Here is a 17,785-nt window from a genome sequence, read left to right on the forward strand (position 1 = left end):
CCATCTAGCCCAGTATCCTGTCTGCCAACAGTGGCCAGTGCCACGTGCTTCAGAGGGAATGAACAGAACAGGTTATCATCAAGTGATCCATCCCGTTGCCCATTCCCAGCTTCTGGCAAACAGAGGCTACAGACACCACCCCTGCCCATCCTGGCTAATAGCTGTTGATGGACCTATCATTCATGAACTTGTCTAGCTCTTCTTTGACCCGTTACAGTCTTGGCCTTCTCAACATCCTCTGGCAAGGAGTTCCAACGGTTGACTGTGTGTTGTGTGAAGAAATACTTCGTTGTGTTTGTTTTCAATCCGCTGCCTATTAGTTTCATTTGGTGACCTCTGGTTCTTGTGTTATGAGGAGTAAATAACACTTCCTTATTTACTTTCTCCCCACACCAGTCATGATTTTATAGACCTCAATCATATCCCCCTAGTCATCTCTTTTCCAAGCTGAAATGTCCCAGTCTTATTAATCTCTCCTCATATGGAAACCGTTCCATACCCCTAATCATTTTTGTCGCCCTTTTCTGAACCTTTTCCAATTCCAATATATATTTTTTGAGATGGGACGACCACATCCACACACAGTATTCAATATGAGGGCGTACCATGGATTCATCTAGAGCAGCGTTTCTCAAACTGGGGTCCGCGGACCCCTGGGGGTCTGCGAGGGAACTCCATGGTGTCCGTGGGTCACGCTGACCAACTCTTCCCCCTCCCTCAACTCCTCCACCCGGAAGCGGAGGCCAGCTCCCTGTGGCCCTAGGTGCCTGGGCGGCCAGTGAGGCTCCATTCACTGTCCTCGCCAGGAAGGGGCAGAGGGTCCCAAAAAAATTTAAATCAAAATGGGGGACCTCAGGTTGCTAAAGTTTGAGAACTGCTGATCTAGAGGCAATACAATATTTTCTGTCTTATTACACTGGTCTACAATTTTTGAGAAGTCGTCTGCTTCAGAGATAAAATGTGCTATTTATTATGTATTTTGATGTGCTGAATTCAAATATGACAATTAAAACAACTGATTGGCTACTGTTTCTAAGATATTTAAGTTTTTACATTTTATGTCTATGTATATTGTGTAGATAGTAGAGTTTTAATCATAAATTGTAAACCTAGGTCTTTTCATGTGTTTATGGTTGCTTTACATGATAAGATTTCACCTGTCCTGTTTATGTAACACTTTAAAAATCAGCAAAAGGGTTATATAAATAAAATGTATTATGAAACAAAAGGCAAAAAACTATGATGTACATAGTTTAGTCCTATTCAGTGTCTACTCGGCGCTTCTTGGCTTGTCTCTTGTATTCATTAAATGGAGCATCTCTTGTCACTGTCCAGCAATAGTCTGCAAGCATTGATGGGCTCCATTTGCCCTGATAGCGTTTCTCCATTGTTGCAATGTCCTGGTGAAATCGCTCGCCATGCTCGTCGCTCACTGCTCCGCAGTTCGGTGGAAAAAAATCTAGATGAGAGTGTAAAAAATGTATCTTTAGTGACATGTTGCAACCAAGGCTTTTGTATGCCTTGAGGAGGTTTTCCACCAACAACCTGTAGTTGTCTGCCTTGTTGTTTCCGAGAAAATTTATTGCCACTAACTGGAAGGCTTTCCATGCCGTCTTTTCCTTGCCACGCAGTGCATGGTCAAATGCATCATCTCGAAGAAGTTTACGAATCTGAGGACCAACAAAGACACCTTCCTTTCTCTTAGCTTCACTTAACCTTGGAAATTTTCCACGGAGGTACTTGAAAGCTGCTTGTGTTTTGTCAATGGCCTTGACAAAGTTCTTCATCAGACCCAGCTTGATGTGTAAGGGTGGTAACAAAATCTTCCTTGATTCAACAAGTGGTGGATGCTGAACACTTTTCCTCCCAGGCTCCAATGACTGTCGGAGTGGCCAATCTTTCTTGATGTAGTGGGAATCTCTTGCACGACTATCCCATTCGCAGAGAAAACACCAGTACTTTGTGTATCCAGTCTGCAGACCAAGCAAGAGAGCAACAACCTTCAAATCTCCACAAAGCTGCCACTGATGTTGGTCATAGTTTATGCACCTCAAAAGTTGTTTCATGTTGTCATAGGTTTCCTTCATATGGACTGCATGACCAACTGGAATTGATGGCAAAACATTGCCATTATGCAGTAAAACAGCTTTAAGACTCGTCTTCGATGAATCAATGAACAGTCTCCACTCATCTGGATCATGAACGATGTTGAGGGCTGCCATCACACCATCGATGTTGTTGCAGGCTACAAGATCACCTTCCATGAAGAAGAATGGGACAAGATCCTTTTGACGGTCACGGAACATGGAAACCCTAACATCACCTGCCAGGAGATTCCACTGCTGTAGTCTGGAGCCCAACAGCTCTGCCTTACTCTTGGGTAGTTCCAAATCCCTGACAAGGTCATTCAGTTCACCTTGTGTTATGAGGTGTGGTTCAGAGGAGGAGGATGGGAGAAAATGTGGGTCCTGTGACATTGATGGTTCAGGACCAGAAGTTTCATCCTCTTCCTCTTCCTCGTCTGACTCAAGTGAGAATGATTCTGGTGCATCAGGAACCGGCAGTCCTTCTCCGTGGGGTACTGGGCGTATAGCTGATGGAATGTTTGGATAATGCACAGTCCACTTTTTCTTCTTTGACACACCTTTCCCAACTGGAGGCACCATGCAGAAGTAACAATTGCTGGTATGATCTGTTGGCTCTCTCCAAATCATTGGCACTGCAAAAGGCATAGATTTCCTTTTCCTGTTCAACCACTGGCAAAGATTTGTTGCACAAGTGTTGCAGCATATGTGTGGGGCCCACCTCTTGTCCTGATCTCCAATTTTGCAGCCAAAATAAAGGTGATAGGCTTTCTTAACCATAGTGCTTATACTGCACTTTTGTGATGCAAAAGTCACTTCACCACAAACATAGCAGAAGTTATCTGCACTGTTCACACAAGTACGAGGCATCTCTGCTCACTTTGGCTAAACAGAAATGTGTCCCTTTGCAAAATCAAACACTGACAAATAAGAGAGCATGACACTGTATGATTTCTAGAGCTGATATAGGGCAATTTGTTCAGCAGAGTGATGTAAGCTTTGTTATGATTGCATCATCCATGACTTCTAGGAATAACATGATGCAATTCATATCATGTATGACGCAATACCAGCTTCAGATTGCATCATTCATTGTTTTGCCTAAAAAGCAAGTACTGTCCAAACCCAGTCATAGGTTTATTCATAGATCCAGTCAAAGATGTATTTTAGTCATTTCTGGTTTAAATTGAGATCCCTTCCCTTTATAACTCACTTATCCTCCACCATTCCCAAGTCAAGGGTCATATATACTGACCCAATAGCATATCTTGAAAACTAGAGCCAATCAACAATTTTAAGCATAATTTTCGTTCTCAGTGACCCAGAATTAGTAAAGTTTGACTACATTTATTTCAGAAGCATTTTGGCTGTAGAGCTGTGTTATCTATCCCTTTCCTAATGATTCCTAATATTCGGTTTGCTTTTTGGATTGCCGCTGCACTTTCAGTGGATGTTTTACTCCTGGGGGAACTCTGCACCACTGAACATGCACAGAATTTATGTCCAGTGCCGATTTCTTTGCTTCCCTGCAAAAAAATGACTTTCTGCTGAGGAAGCAACGGGAAGCCACAAGAGCGGCCATGTGACCCTCCCCAGCCGTATGTTTCAGGTGCCCAGGGCAGCCGGCAGAGAGGTATATCACTGTGGGGCAGGGGGCGGGACTGGGAAAGACCCAGCTATTGGCTCCTACCCTGTGCTGGGCTCAGCTGCTAGTCCCAGCTGAGCTGGGGAGGACGGGACTTCCTCTTCCCCTGCATGGCAATTGGGGCCGGGTCAGACCCATCCCCAGATTTCTCCCCCAGCTGCAGGAAGCTCTGCAAACTCCCCCCCCCTCCCACCACTTCCTGCACCCATCGCTCTTCAGCTGAAGGGGGAGGAATCCCTGTACAGGGAGCTGCTTCCCCATCCGTCCAACCCACGTGCATCCAGACACCCTCATACCCAGACCCTTCGGCCGAGCCTCACCCCCCTGCACTCAGAACCTACCCTGATGAGCCCCACTCCCGCTGCACCTGGACCACCCCAACAAGCCACCTGTACTCGGATCCCAACCCCACTGAGCCCCAACCAGCTGCACATGGATCCCCACCCCACTGAGCCCCCCACACCCAGGCCCCCGAGCTGAGCTCTAGCCCCCACACCCAGAGCCCTGCTGGGCCCCAACCACCTTCACCTGGACCCCCTGCAGAGTCCCATTACCTTTGCACCCAGAACCTCCCAACAAGCTCCTGTGCATCCAGATCCCCCCCTGCAGATCCCCCACTGAGCCGCCCGCACCCAGACTGCCCCACACAGAACCCTCTCAACCCACACCTGCATCCCCCCACACTAAGCCCCTCCACACTTGGATCCTGCCTTCCTGAGCCTGCCCGCCCCACCCCTGGTGCACCTGGCACGGAGGGGCAGGGCCCTGGGGTGTTTCTGGGGCAGGCCCAGTCCTTGCGCTGTGTCAGGGTTGGGTGCAGCCTCACCGCTGAGTCTGTGTCCTGGGGGGAGGTGCACAGTGATCTCCCACCTCTGTGCAGCCAGTGGCCCGTGCTCCCCAATGCTATGCTGGAGCTGCCACATTGATTTGACAAATAACATTTGCAGAAATTTAAAACGCTGTGCGTGGAATTTTTATATTTTTGGAGCAGAATTTGTAATGTTTTTCACTGTTTACCCCTTTTTCCAGACCATTTATGAATATGTTGAACAGCCCTGGTTCCAGTACAGACACCTGGGGGACACCACTATTTACCTCTCTCCATTTATTCCTACCCTTTGTTTCCTATCTTTTAACCAGCTACCAATCCATGTGAGGACCTTCCCTCTCATCTCATGACAGTTTACTTTGCTTAACAGCCTTTGGTGAGGGACCTTGTCAAAGGCTTTGTGAAAGGCCAAGTACACTATATGCACTGGATCACCCTTGTCCACATGCTTGTTGACCCCCTCAAAACCATGTTGATTCTTCCCCAACAAATCATGTTCATCTATGTGTCTGACAATTCTGTTCTTTACTATCGTTTCAACCCGTTTGCCTGGTACTGAAGTCAGGCTTACCGGCCTGTAATTGCCGGGCTCACCGCTGGAGCCCTTTTTAAAAATTGGTGTCACATTAGCTATTCTCCAGTCATTTGGTACACAAGCTGATTTAAATGATAGGTTACAGACCACAGTTAGTAGTTCTGCAATTTCACATTTGAGTTCTTTCAGAACTCTTGGGTGAATCCCATCTGGTCCTGGTGACTTATTGCTGTTTAGTTTATCAATTTGTTCCAAAACCTCCTCTAATGTCACCTCAATCTGGGACCATTCCTCAGATTTGTCATCTAATAAGAATGGCTCAGGTTTGGGAATCTCCCTCACATCCTCAGCTGTGAAGACCAATGCAAATTCATTTAGTTTCTCTACAATGCCCTTATCCTCCTTGAGTGCTCCTTTAGCATCTCGATCGTCCAGTGGCCCCACTGATTGTAACAGGCTTCCTGCTTCTGATGAACTTAAAAACATTTTTGCTATTACTTTTTGAATCTTTGGCTAACTGTTCTTCACATTCTTTTTTGGCCTTTCTAATTATATTTTTACATTTCACTTGCCAGAATTTATGCTCCTTTCTATTTTCCTCACTAGGATTTAACTTCCACTTTTTAAAGGATGCCTTTTTGCCTCTAACTGCTTCTTTTACTTTGTTGTTTAGCCATGGTGGCATTTTTTTTTGGTTCTCACTGTTTTTTAATTTGAAGTATATGTATAAGTTGAGCCTCCCTTATGGTGTCTTTAAAAAGTTTCCATGCAGCTTGCAGGGATTTCACTTTTGGTGCTGTACGTTTTCATTTCTGCTTAACTTCCTCATCTTTGTGTAGTTCCCCTTTCTGAAATTAAATGCTACCGTGGTGGGCTGCTATGGTGTTTTCCCGACCACCGGGATGTTAAATTTAATTATATTATGCTCACTATTACCAAGTGGCCCAGGTATTTTCACCTCTTGGACCAGATCCTGTGCTCCACTAAGGACTAATCAAGAATTGCCTCTCCTCTTGTGGGTTCCAGGACTAGTCATTTAAGGTGTCAAGAAACTATCTCTGCATCCCGTCCTGAGGCGACATGTACCCAGTCAATATGGGGATAACTGAAATCCCCCATTATTATTACTGAGTTTTTTATTTTAATAGCCTCTCTATCCACCCTGAGCATTTCACAGTCACTATCACCATCCTGGTCAGGTGGTCAGTAGTATATCCCTACTGCATGGAATTACTATCCATAGAGCATGGAATTACTTATTATTCGAGCATGGAATTACTATCCATAGAGATTCTGTGGTACAGTTTGGTTCATTTAAGATTTTTACTTCATTTGATTCTATGTTTTCTTTCACATATAGTGCCACTCCCCCACCAGCACGACCTGTTCTGTCCGTCTGACATATTTTGTACCCTTCTATTTCTGTGTCCCATTGATTATCCTCATTCCACCAAGTTTCTGTGATGCCTTTTATATCAATACCCTCATTTAATACAAGGCACCCAGGTTCATCCATCTTATTATTTAGAATTCTAGCACTGGTATATAAGCACTTTAAAAACTTGTCACTTTTTAGCTGTCTGCCATTATGTGATGTAATTGAATGGGACTTTCTTTCATTTGACTCTCTCTCATCAGATCCTACCTGTATTTTATCATCTTCCATCCTCTCTTCCTTAGATCCTCTCTCTGTCCGAACCATGTGTTCCTCAGTACCTGTCAGCTTCCCCCCAGCCCTTAATTTAAAATCTGCTCTACAACTTTTTTAACGCTGCCCCCAGATTCCCCCAGCACCTCTCTGAGCACGCACCCCCATCAGCCCTAGGACCTCCCATTCCCCTACCATCCCTCTCATTGTCCTAGCCCCCACGACCCCAAGTCACCGCCCAGAACACCCCCCCCCCCATCCCCAGCCCATGGACCCCCCCATTCCCACTCCTCCGGCCAGGGGCAGCAGGGTGAAGGATCCCCCCCCGCACCTGGCTCTGCTCCGGGCAACCCGACCTCCAGCACCGCGCTGGGTTTGTGAGGCTCCGTGTAATACACCAGCAGCTCCACGTCTTGGTCCCACGGGGGGGCCTCAGCCAGTGACACCTGGTGGGGTGACAGACACAGTCACTTCCCCATGGCTCCTGGGGGGCAGGGTCCCGTTGGCTCTCGCGCCCAGCTCAGTGCCCATCATGCAGCCGGGGGAGGGAGCAACTCCGGGTTAGGAGGGAGGGAGAGAGGGAAAAACACCCCAAAGGCAACACGGGGACTTGGCTCTTCTTGCAGAAAACATTGCGAAAATTCTGACTTTGTTTGGCTAAATCTTTCCAATTTGGGGGTGATATTTTCCCAGCCCCCCCATTTTCTTTCATTCAAAATGAAGGAGAGGGAAACTCCCAGAAAGCAAAGGGAACCAGGACCCCTCGAATGTCCAGGATTTCACCCCCACAGGCTGGTCTCAGCCCCTTGAGATTTCCCCCAGAGAATGCGGGCAGCTCCCCAGATCCGTTGGTGTTGCTCAACCCTCTTCCCCGCCACCCGCCTTCTGGGACCCACCCCCTGCCCTGCCCCAGAGCTCCCACCCCTGTATATGCCCACCTAGGACCCACGCCCAGTCCCCTGGCACCAACCCCTCAGCCCAGAGCCCCCATCACCTCCCTGCTCAGAGCTGCCCCCCCACACTGACCCTCCCACTGGGGATAGCCGAGACCCAGGTGTCCGGGTGAGCCCTTACCTGGGCGGTGGTCCGGTTCCCAGCCATGTAGCTCAGGGGTGTGAGGGAGCAGTTGGAGAGCATGCGGTCGATGCCGTGGGGCGACTGCAGAGTGACGCTCAGGCTCAGGGTGTAGGGCAGCTCCCCCTGGGGGACTCGCGGGACCCCCTGGGTGACGTCCTCCCCGTCCCACCCTGCAGAGAGAGACACGGGGTGAGCATGTGGCCCAGGCAGAGACAGATGCATCCTGGAGGCGAATGCCTGGCTGCGAAGATGGTGTCGCCAGGAGGGCTTTGGCTTCCTTGACCATGGGATGCTGTTCCAGGAAGAAGGACTGCTAAGCAGAGATGAGGTCCACCTAGCGAGGAAGGGAAGAGCATATTTGGCTACAGACTGGCTAACCTAGTGAGGAGGGCTTTAAACTAGGTTTGAAGGGGGCAGGTGACCAAAGCCCACAGTAAGTCAAGAACGTGGAGACCTGGGAGAAGTGTCGGAATTTGGGTGGAGAATGGGCTGTTATAGCAGAGATAAAGGAGAGACAAGACAGAACTGGGGTGGGCATCAAATCAGTATCTTAGATGTCTGTATACTAATGCGAGAACTATGGGGAATGTAGCGGGGTGGTTACCCTGCTCCTGCCCTGAAGGGCTTAAAACAGTCCTGGGGGAAGGTTGTGACTGGGAGCTGCTAAGCTGGGCTGATTGGGAAGCAGCTGCAGCTGGGCCACACCCCAATCAGGCCTCAGCTGGCCCTATATAAAAAGGCTGTGCGCCAAAGGCAAAGAGTCTCTCTCTGTGTTCAGAGAGAGAGAAGGGCCTGGCTGTAGGGAGCTAGAGACAGGGTACCTGAGAACAGGCTGGGGCGCTCCAGCCGAGAAAGCCCCAGACTGCGGCCTAGTAGAAGGCCAAGGGGTACTGGGGGTTGTAGAGGGCAGCCCAGGGCTAGGCCAAGGCAGCAGGTCCAAACCCAACCTTGCCGATGATGAGTGGCCTATACTGCAGTCTGCCCCAGGGAGTGGGGGCTAGTTGGAGACTGGCAGTGGCCTTATCCTGAGGTGAGGTAGGGATAGTGGGTGGGGGTTCCCCTGGGAGGGGAGACCCTAGTACTGAGGGGTGTACTGCCAGGGGGCAGCACCCCAGATACAAGGGCACCGGGGTCCAGGAGGGACATGGGGGCTAGAGGACAAGCAGATCACCGGCCTGCAGGGGGCGCTCCAGAATGCTGGAAGAGCTAATTCCCAGAAGTCACCAGCAGGAGGCGCCGCAGGGGTGAGTCTGCTCCTCTACAGGGAATAAGCAGGAAGAACTCATAATGCTAGTAACTAAACACAACTATGACATAGTTGGCATCACAGAGACTTGGTGGGATAATAGGCATGACTGGAATATTGGTCTAGGAGGGTACAGCTTGCTCAGGAAGGACAGGCAGGGAAAAAACAGGTGTTGCCTTATATATTAAAAATGTGTTTACATGGACTGAGACTGAGCTGGAAATAGGAGACAGACTCGTCGAAAGTCTCTGGGTAAGGATAAAAGGGGTAAAAAACAAGGGTGATGTCAGGGTCGGGGTCTACTACAGACCATCTAACCAGGAAGAAGAGTTGGATGAGGCTTTTTTTAAACAACTAACAAAATCATCCAAAGCACAGGACTGTGTGGTGATAGGGGACTTCAACTACTCCGACATCTGTTGGGAAAATAACACAGCAGGGCACAGATTATCCAAGTTCTTGGAATGTATTGGAGACAATTTTTTTATTTCAGAAGGAGGAGAAAGCTACCAGGGGAGAGGCTGTTCTAGATTTGATTTTGACAAATAGGGAGGAACTGGTTGAGAATTTGAAAGCAGAAGGCAACTTGGGTGAAAGATCATGAAATGGTAGAGTTCATGATTCTAAGGAATGGTAGGAGGGAGAACAGCAAAATAAAGACAATAGATTTCAAGAAGGCAGACTTTAGCAAACTCAGGGAGTTGGCAGGTAAGGACCCATGGGAAGCAAGTCTAACAGGAAAAGCAACTGGAGACAGTTGGCAGTTTTTCAAGGAGACAGTATTAAGGGCAGAAGAGGAAACTATCCCACTGCGTAGGAAAGATGGGAAGTATGGCAAGAGACCACCCTGGCGTAACCAGGAGCTCTTCAGTGATCTAAAAATCAAGAGTCCTACAAAAAGTGGAAACTAGGTATAATTACAAAGGATGAATATAAACACATAACACAAGTATGTAGGGACAAAATTAACAAGGCCAAGGCACAAAATGAGATCAATCTAGCCAGAAACATAAAGGGTAGCAAGAAAACATTCTACAAATGCATTAGAAGCAAGAGGAAGATGAAGGACAGGGTAGGCCCATTACTCATTGACGGTGGCAAAAGAATAACAGAAAATGTGGAAATGGCAGAGGTGCTTAATGACTTATTTGTTTCGGTTTTCACCAAGGTTGGTACTGATTGGACGTCTAATGTAGTGAATGCCTGTGAAAACAAGGTAGGATCAGAAGATGCTAAAATAGGGAAAGAACAAGTTAAAAATTACTTAGACAAATTAGTTCTCTTCAAGTCACCAGGGCCTGATGAAATGCATCCTAGAATACTCCAGGAGTTGACAAGGAGATACCTGAGCCATTAGCAATTATCTTTGCAAAGTCATGGAAGATGGGAGAGATGAAAAGGGCAAATCTAGTGCCGATCTATAAAAAGGGAAATAAGGACAACCTGGGAAATTACAGACCAGTCAACTTAACTTCTGTACCCGGAAAGATAAGGGAGCAAATAATTAGTCAATTTGCAAACAGCTAGAAGATAATAAGGTGCTAAGAAACAGTCACCATGGATTTGTCAAACACAAATCATGTCAAACAAACCTGATAGCTTTCTTTGACAGGGTAACGAGCCTTGTGGATGGGGGGAAGTGGTAGACGTGTTATATCTTGACTTTAGTAAAGATTTTGATACTGTCTCCCATGGCCACCTCTTAAACAAACTAGGGTTAGCAACCTAGATGGAGCTATTATACAGTGGGTGGAAAACTGTTATCAGTGGTTCACAGTCATGCTGGAAGGGCATAATGAGTGGGGTCCTGCAGGGATAAGTTCTGGGTGCGGTTCTGTTCAATATCTTCATCAATGATTTAGATAATGGCATAGAGAGTACACTTATAAAGTTTGCGGACGATACCAAGCTGGGAGGGGTTGCAAGTGCTTTGGAGAATAGGATTAAAATTCAAAATGATCTGGACAAACTGGAGAAATGGTCTGAAGGACAAATGCAAAGTACTTCATTAGGAAGGAACAACGGGTTGCACACATACAAAACTAGGAAGGAGTACTGTGGAAAGGGATCCGGGAGTCATAGTGGATGACAAGGTAAATATGAGTCAACAGTGTAACACTGCTGCAAAAAAAGCGAACATCATTCTGGGCTATATTAGCAAGAGTGTTGTAAGCAAGACATGAGAAGTAATTCTTCCGCTCTACTCTGCTCTGATTAAGCCTCAACTGAAGTACTGTGTCCAGTTCTGGGTGCCACATTTCACGAAGGATGTGGACAAACTGGAGAGAGTCCAGAGAAGAGCAACAAAAATTATTAAACTTCTAGAAAACATGACCTATGAGGGAAGATTGAAAACACTGGGTTTGTGTAGTCTGGAGAAGAGAAGACTGAGAGGGGACATGATAACAGTTTTCAAGTATGGAAAAGGTTGTTACAAGGAGGGGAAAGAAACATTGTTTTTCTTAACCTCTGAGGACAGGACAAGAAGCAATGGGCTTAAATTGCAGCAAGGGTGATTTAGGTTGAACATTAGGAAGAACTTCCTAGCCGGGTGGTTAAGCAGTGGAATAAATTGCCTAGGGCGCTTGTGCAATCTCCATCATTGGCGATTTCTAAGAGCAGGTTAGACAAACACCTGTCAGGAATGGTCTAGATAATTAATCCTGCCACAAGTGCAGGGGACTGGACTAGGTGACCTGTCAAGGTCCCTTCCAGTCCTATGATTCTATGGGGGGTATGGGCTATTGAGGGGCATGGGGGGACACTGGGATATTGGGGGAGGGGCTGAGGGTAACATACCCTGAGGCAGGGATTGCAGGGCTGGGGAAGTGCTTGCCATGGGGCACACAGTAGTGGCCTATGGGTCTATGAGGGTCCATGTGAGTCTTTCCCTGTGGGGTACGTAGCAGGGGCTAGGGGATCTTGGGGGTTACAGGCTGTGGGTCACTCACTGTAGGGTGCGCAGTGGGGGTTTGGGGGACCACCAGGCAGGCTAAAGTGGCAGGAGGATCTGTGGATCTCACCATGGGGCACGTGGGCGGGAGCAGGGGGATCTGTGGGTCTCACCCAGGGGCGTGTAGCGGGGGCGCAGCACGGCCGGCAGCATGTAGCGGGCGGCTCCATTGGGCTCCAGCGGCAGCTCGCAGACGTAGCGCAGGGTCAGCGCCGCCTCCTCCCCGGGGGGCAGGTTACCCAGGGAGCAGCTGAAAACGTCACCCCCGGCCCCCTCCTGCTGCAGTAAGAACGAGCTCTGTCCCCCGGCAAGCGCGTCCCCGTACAGCTCTTGTGCCTGCCAGAGAGACAGGGTCACCCTGAGATCCCCCTGGCCCCTGAGATCCCCCTGCCCTACCCCCAGCCAGCACATCCTCATACAGGTTTTTTTTATTTTTATTATAAATGGAGATATCCTATCTCCTAGAACTGGAAGGGACCTTGAAAGGTCATCGAGTCCAGCCCCCTGCCTTCACTAGCAGGACCACGTACTGATTTTGCCCCAGATCTCTAAGTGGCCCCCTCAAGGATTGAACTCAAAACCCTGGATTTAGCAGGCCAATGCTCAAACCACTGAGCTATCCCCTACAAAAAATACATTCTGTCCAAGAAGTGCTGCAGTTCCACCTTCACCCACCAGAGGCTGCTGTGGCACTAGAGCAACCAGGAGCCGGCTGGTCCCTAATTTGTTTTGGTCCCTAATTCCCTCAGGAGTAACAGCTCCTGTACCTCCTGGAGAGACAGGGTCAGCCTGAGATCTCCTTATCCCATGAGATCCTCTTGCCAGCGTATCCCCATACAGCTCCTGTGTGTGCCGGGAGAGACCAGGTCACCCCAAGATTCCCCATTCCCCCAACATCCCCCTACCCTGCCCCCCGGCTCGTGTGTCCCTGTACAGCTCTTGCACCTGCCGGGAGAGATGGGGGTCACCCCGAGATCCCCCTGCCCTGCCCCCGAGCCAGCGTGTACCCATACCCTGCCCCCTTGGTACCGTCTCTCCCCCTGGTACCTCTTTCTTCTCGTGGAGCTGGGCCTCGATGCAGGTGCCCCCCAGGCGGGCCTGGAAGATGGCCACCTCGGCGTCCACGGGGAACACGAACACGGCCTCCACTGGCCCCGGCTCCTCGTTCCTGTAGAGCAGCTCACAGCCCACGTCCGCCACGAAACCTCGGATCAGCACCGTCACCGAGCCGCTGCGCAGGGGTACTGTGGGGAGAGGGACATCAGCCACAGGCCCCTCTGATCCCCATGGGTGCCAGGAAAGGGGGATGTCAGCCATGGCCCCCCCATGGGCTCCGGGGGAAGGGGGCATCAGTCATGGGACCCCCCCGCCCTGCCTCACCCGGCTTGTTGGAACTGTTCAGGAGGCCGCAGCTCGTCATCTTGGTCCGGGGTCGGAGATCTGTGCGGGGGGGAAAGGTGTGTGGTGAGATACAGGGTTCCCATGGAAACTGATGGGCACAGGGTGTGTCCTCCAGCAACGGCTCTGAGACCCCATCCCCACCCCCCTGCTCAGCCAAGTCCTGTGGCAGGGAGTCCTGCAGGCTCTCGGGCCTAGCTCAGAAATCAGAGAGACAGCTCCTCTCGGGCCCCCCCGGGCTCCCCCTTCCTGCACATGGGGCCAGCTCCCAACAAGTAGGGGCAGGCAGGGACTAGGGTACAGCTGGGAGCTGGATGGAGAAATGTGTGTGTGGAGGGGGGTAATGGGGATGGATGGACAGATGGACGGGAGGGGGGTGGGGATGGACGTTTGGATGGAGGGAATGGCTGGGAGCCGGGGGAGGGATGGAGAAATGTAGGGGAGCATCACAGGGCCCTGCACATCTGCTGGGGGAGGCGAGGAAACGCCCCCACTTGCCCACAGTGGGATGGATACACCCTGTCATCAGGGCTCTCAGCCGGGCCAGACAAACACAATCAGGGACTACCGACCCCCCCACATGGCCCCAGCCCCCAGCAGGGACTGGGGTATGGCTGAGAGATGGAAATGTAGGGGGGATGGATGGACAGACGGAAGGCGGGGATGGAGGGAGGGAGGGAAGGAGGGAGATGTGTGGGTGGGGACGCACAGACAGAAAAGCGAGTTGGACAGGCGTGGAGGGGGTGAGGACGGACAGACAGATGGAAGGGGGGTTGACGATGGGCAGATGGACGGAAGGGGGGTTGCAGTGTGTGGGGGGTGTTTGAGGATGGGCAGAATGTGAGCGGGGGGGGGGGGGGGGGCGCCTCTGACCCAGCAAGTTGCTGAATTTCCGGCTCTGGCTCCGATCCGAACCCCCCTCCCCGGCCCCGCTCCCAGAGCCGCGCTGCCCCCTGCTGGGCACAGCCGGATCTGCCCGTCCCGGGTCATAGACCCCGTTCTGCTGAGGGCGAGTCCCCGCGACTCCCGGGGCCGGCCAGTGGGAAGGTGGCGGGGGGAGCTACGTGGGCACGGCCGGCCCAGGCCGTGACTCCAACCCCCCCCCCCCCCCCCCACGCCCTACATCCACCCTGCGCAGTGCTGGGGGCGGAGAGACCCCCCGGCCGTGTTACAGGGGGCAGCGCACACACACTTGTATACCTGGCAGGACTCTTGGGTCCTATCCCCGGTTGGGGGGGGGGGGGGGGGCTGGGCGCCAGGACGCCTGGGTTCTCTACCCAACTGGGGGTCCTGGACCGCAGCGGGAGGCTGTGGGGCCCCCGTTACCTTCACTAGCCCGGGCTGCGGCGCACAGGCTGGAAAACCGAAAGTCACTTTTCCAGGCTAGCCCCGCCCAGTCCAGCCAGGGAGCGTCTGCAAACTCCCCGCCCGCAGCTACTCTCACCCAGGGGCCTGGGATGGTCCCGCTATCAGGGGAACCTTCCTGGCGTCTGCACCGCCCCGGCGGAGTCGGCTAGTGAAACCAGAGTCCTCGCTCCCTGTAGAAACAAGCAAAGTTCTCCTGGTTTCACATTGTGTGTGTCACCAACTCAAAAACTCACAGTGGACTCGGAGTTTTTAGAAGCCCTGGAGAAACATGAACAGAGGGCTTGGAATTTGCAGACAGATCCCTGCTTCAAAGAGCTTGCAAATAAGGTCTTTATCCTACAGAACACCTAGCAGCATCCCCACCAAACCTAGTGCTGCTTAAGAGTCAATGGGAGAACTCTGCAGAGCCAGAACTACACCAGATAACAAAGATCTGGCCTTAAAGGTTTCCAGACCTCTCCCCAAACGTAATGGAAATTTTGTCTGGACAAACAATTTTCATTACGTTTTAGCACTAGTTTGGGGAGAACTGTCTCTCCTCCTCTACAGCAGCTACCAAGTTGGGGCTGGGGCTCCAAATATATGGAGATATACTTATCTCATAGAACTGGAAGGGACCAGGGCCGGCTCTAGGTGTTTTGCTGCCCCAAGCAAAAAAATTTGTGGCTGCCCCCACCCCCACTAATGCCCTCCCTCACCTGCACCCTCTGCTGCCCCAGCCCTGGGCTCTCCACCCCACCCCACCCCCTACAGCCCCAGGCCTGGGCTCCCCCCCACCAGTGCTGACTCCGCCCGCTCCCCCCTCGCCTCCAGCCAGTCTGCGCTGGCAGGGTTGGGTAAGCAGCTGGCAGGGTCAGGTAAGCAGCGGGGCTCCTGGGCGTGCCTCAGCCCAGGGTCCCTCCAGCCAGGGCTCCTACTTCTAGGACCAGCCGGGACATGGGAGGGCAGAGCTGGGGGACCGCCCTGGCAGGGGGCTGAGGAGACAGGGCAGGATAGCCCCAGAGGGAGCGGAGCCCCGGCAGGGCCGGCTCCAGGGTTTTGGCCGCCCCAAGCAGACAAAAAAAAAAAAAAAAAAAAAAGCCGCGATCTTGATCTGCGGCGACAATTCAGTGGGAGGTCCTTCGCTCCGAGCAGGAGTGAGGGACCGGCCGCCGAATAGCTGGATGTGCCGCCCCTCTCCGGAGTGGCCGCCCCAAGCACCTGCTTGCCAGGCTGGTGCCTGGAGCCGGCCCTGAGCCCCGGAGAGCGGGATGCAGGCCCCGCACGGCAGTGCTCCGCCCTCTATGGCCCCACTGCTCCTGCTGCTTCTGGCCGCCCTGCCGCAGTCCCTGGGCAGCTCGGGCCGCTTCGCCCAGCCCCGGCTGCGGCGCTGGGGGACGGCTGCCCTGCGGCACCTGCAGGCGGCTCCGTGTGCCCCGAGGAGCGGCCCCCAGTCGAGTGTCCCCCACTCAGAGCCTGCCTGGCCCAGCCACAAGGTGCGGGTGCTGCTCCCCTGCGGCGCGAACCGCAGCGGCCCCAGCCTCCCCCCCCCCAACGTGCTGCTGCTGCCAAGGCCGGTGTAGCCTGATTTATTATGTGTTAGTTGTGTTGATTTAATTTATCTACTAAATTTAATTAATTAATTAATAATTTTGTTAATTTTAATATTTTAATAATAATTATTATTATTGTGAATATTAATTAGTATGGGTTTTGGCTCGCCAATTTGTTTAATTAGAAGATAGAGTTTGTCCTGAATTAGGCTTTACAGAGTTTATAAAAGGAAATTTGGGGTTGTGACGGGAAGTTTACACAGAGACAGATAAAAGAACAGGAGTACTTGTGGGACCTTAGAGACTAACAAATTTATTAGAGCATAAGCTTTCGTGGGCTACAGCCCACTTCTTCGGATGCATATATGCATTCGGAGACAGATGTAGTTATAAAGAGTTTTTATTAAAATTAATGAAGATAGTAAGTAAATGGTAAAACAGTTAGAATTACAGAGTTACACTTGTATTACAGTTTTTTAAGAGAATATAAGACTATAAACTGCAAAAATTGATTAATACTTACACCCTGTTTTGATAATAATCTGGTGTTGGCAACACCTTAGGCGTCTTTTACACCTTTAGTAAAGGAAGCTACAGCAGGGTTATTTGTTTTTTAACTTAACTTTATGTGTTATTAGCTAAATAAAATATAAATGAGATTTTAACTTACAGTCTTGAAAAGAATGAAGAACGACCTATTAATAGTCAATAGCCGTATAGAAGATGAGTAGTACTGATACGTAGTTGAAAGGTGGAGGCAATGAAGAGTAGACAGGAGCAGATAAGGTGGATAGGTTGCCTCTTTAATGGCAAGCTGCCTGCCTTTTTATAAGGTATTTAATCGGAAATTCTCCCTCTTATGCCCATATTTCATTCTTCCCCCACGGAAATGTTAGGGTACTTACACCATAGGCTAGCATGTATGTGCGTATGGATGACAGGTATGTACGCACTTGTGGTAAATACGTTAAAATGTGGGCAAAACCCCTCATTTTCCACCCCATTTTACTATTGGTTTAGGTAAAGGTCTCTAAACATCTGCGTGGGTGTTTTGTCTAATTTTACTTCTCCTGGGAAGGGTCTCAAAAAGGTGTGAACTACGCATTAGCTTAACATACAGAGTTTTAGCCTGTAGGTAGGTCTCTTGCATTACAGCTAAACTTACTTTTAATATAAAATCTATAAATCTAATAAATCAAATACTCATTTTATAAGAAAGATATATTTATACAGACAAGCAGATTAATCCTTAGGGCTACACACACCCCTTTGACGGGGTGGTTTGCACAAAGAAACCCTTGGGGCGCTTTTTAACACCACTTTTATACCTGGGCATATTTTGGTAGGTATTTGGGATAGGCATTATGTATATATATTCGTCACTCTGTGATGTTTGTTTATGCCTCTGTCTAGGTGTCTGCCTAGGCATTTGTTTAGGTTTAGGCTTAGGTTTGTTGAATTTATACTCTA

At 50.3% G+C, this 17,785-nt stretch overlaps 1 pseudogene; it reads right to left on the reverse strand.

The window, feature by feature from the left end:
- Positions 1 to 13,437, reverse strand: part of LOC135886709 (von Willebrand factor A domain-containing protein 5A-like) — a 30,372-nt pseudogene extending 16,935 nt beyond the window's left edge.
- Between the last annotated feature and the right edge of the window lie 4,348 nt (positions 13,438 to 17,785).

Source organism: Emys orbicularis, chromosome 12 (genome assembly GCF_028017835.1).
Source record: "Emys orbicularis isolate rEmyOrb1 chromosome 12, rEmyOrb1.hap1, whole genome shotgun sequence".
Lineage (NCBI taxonomy): Eukaryota > Metazoa > Chordata > Testudines > Emydidae > Emys > Emys orbicularis.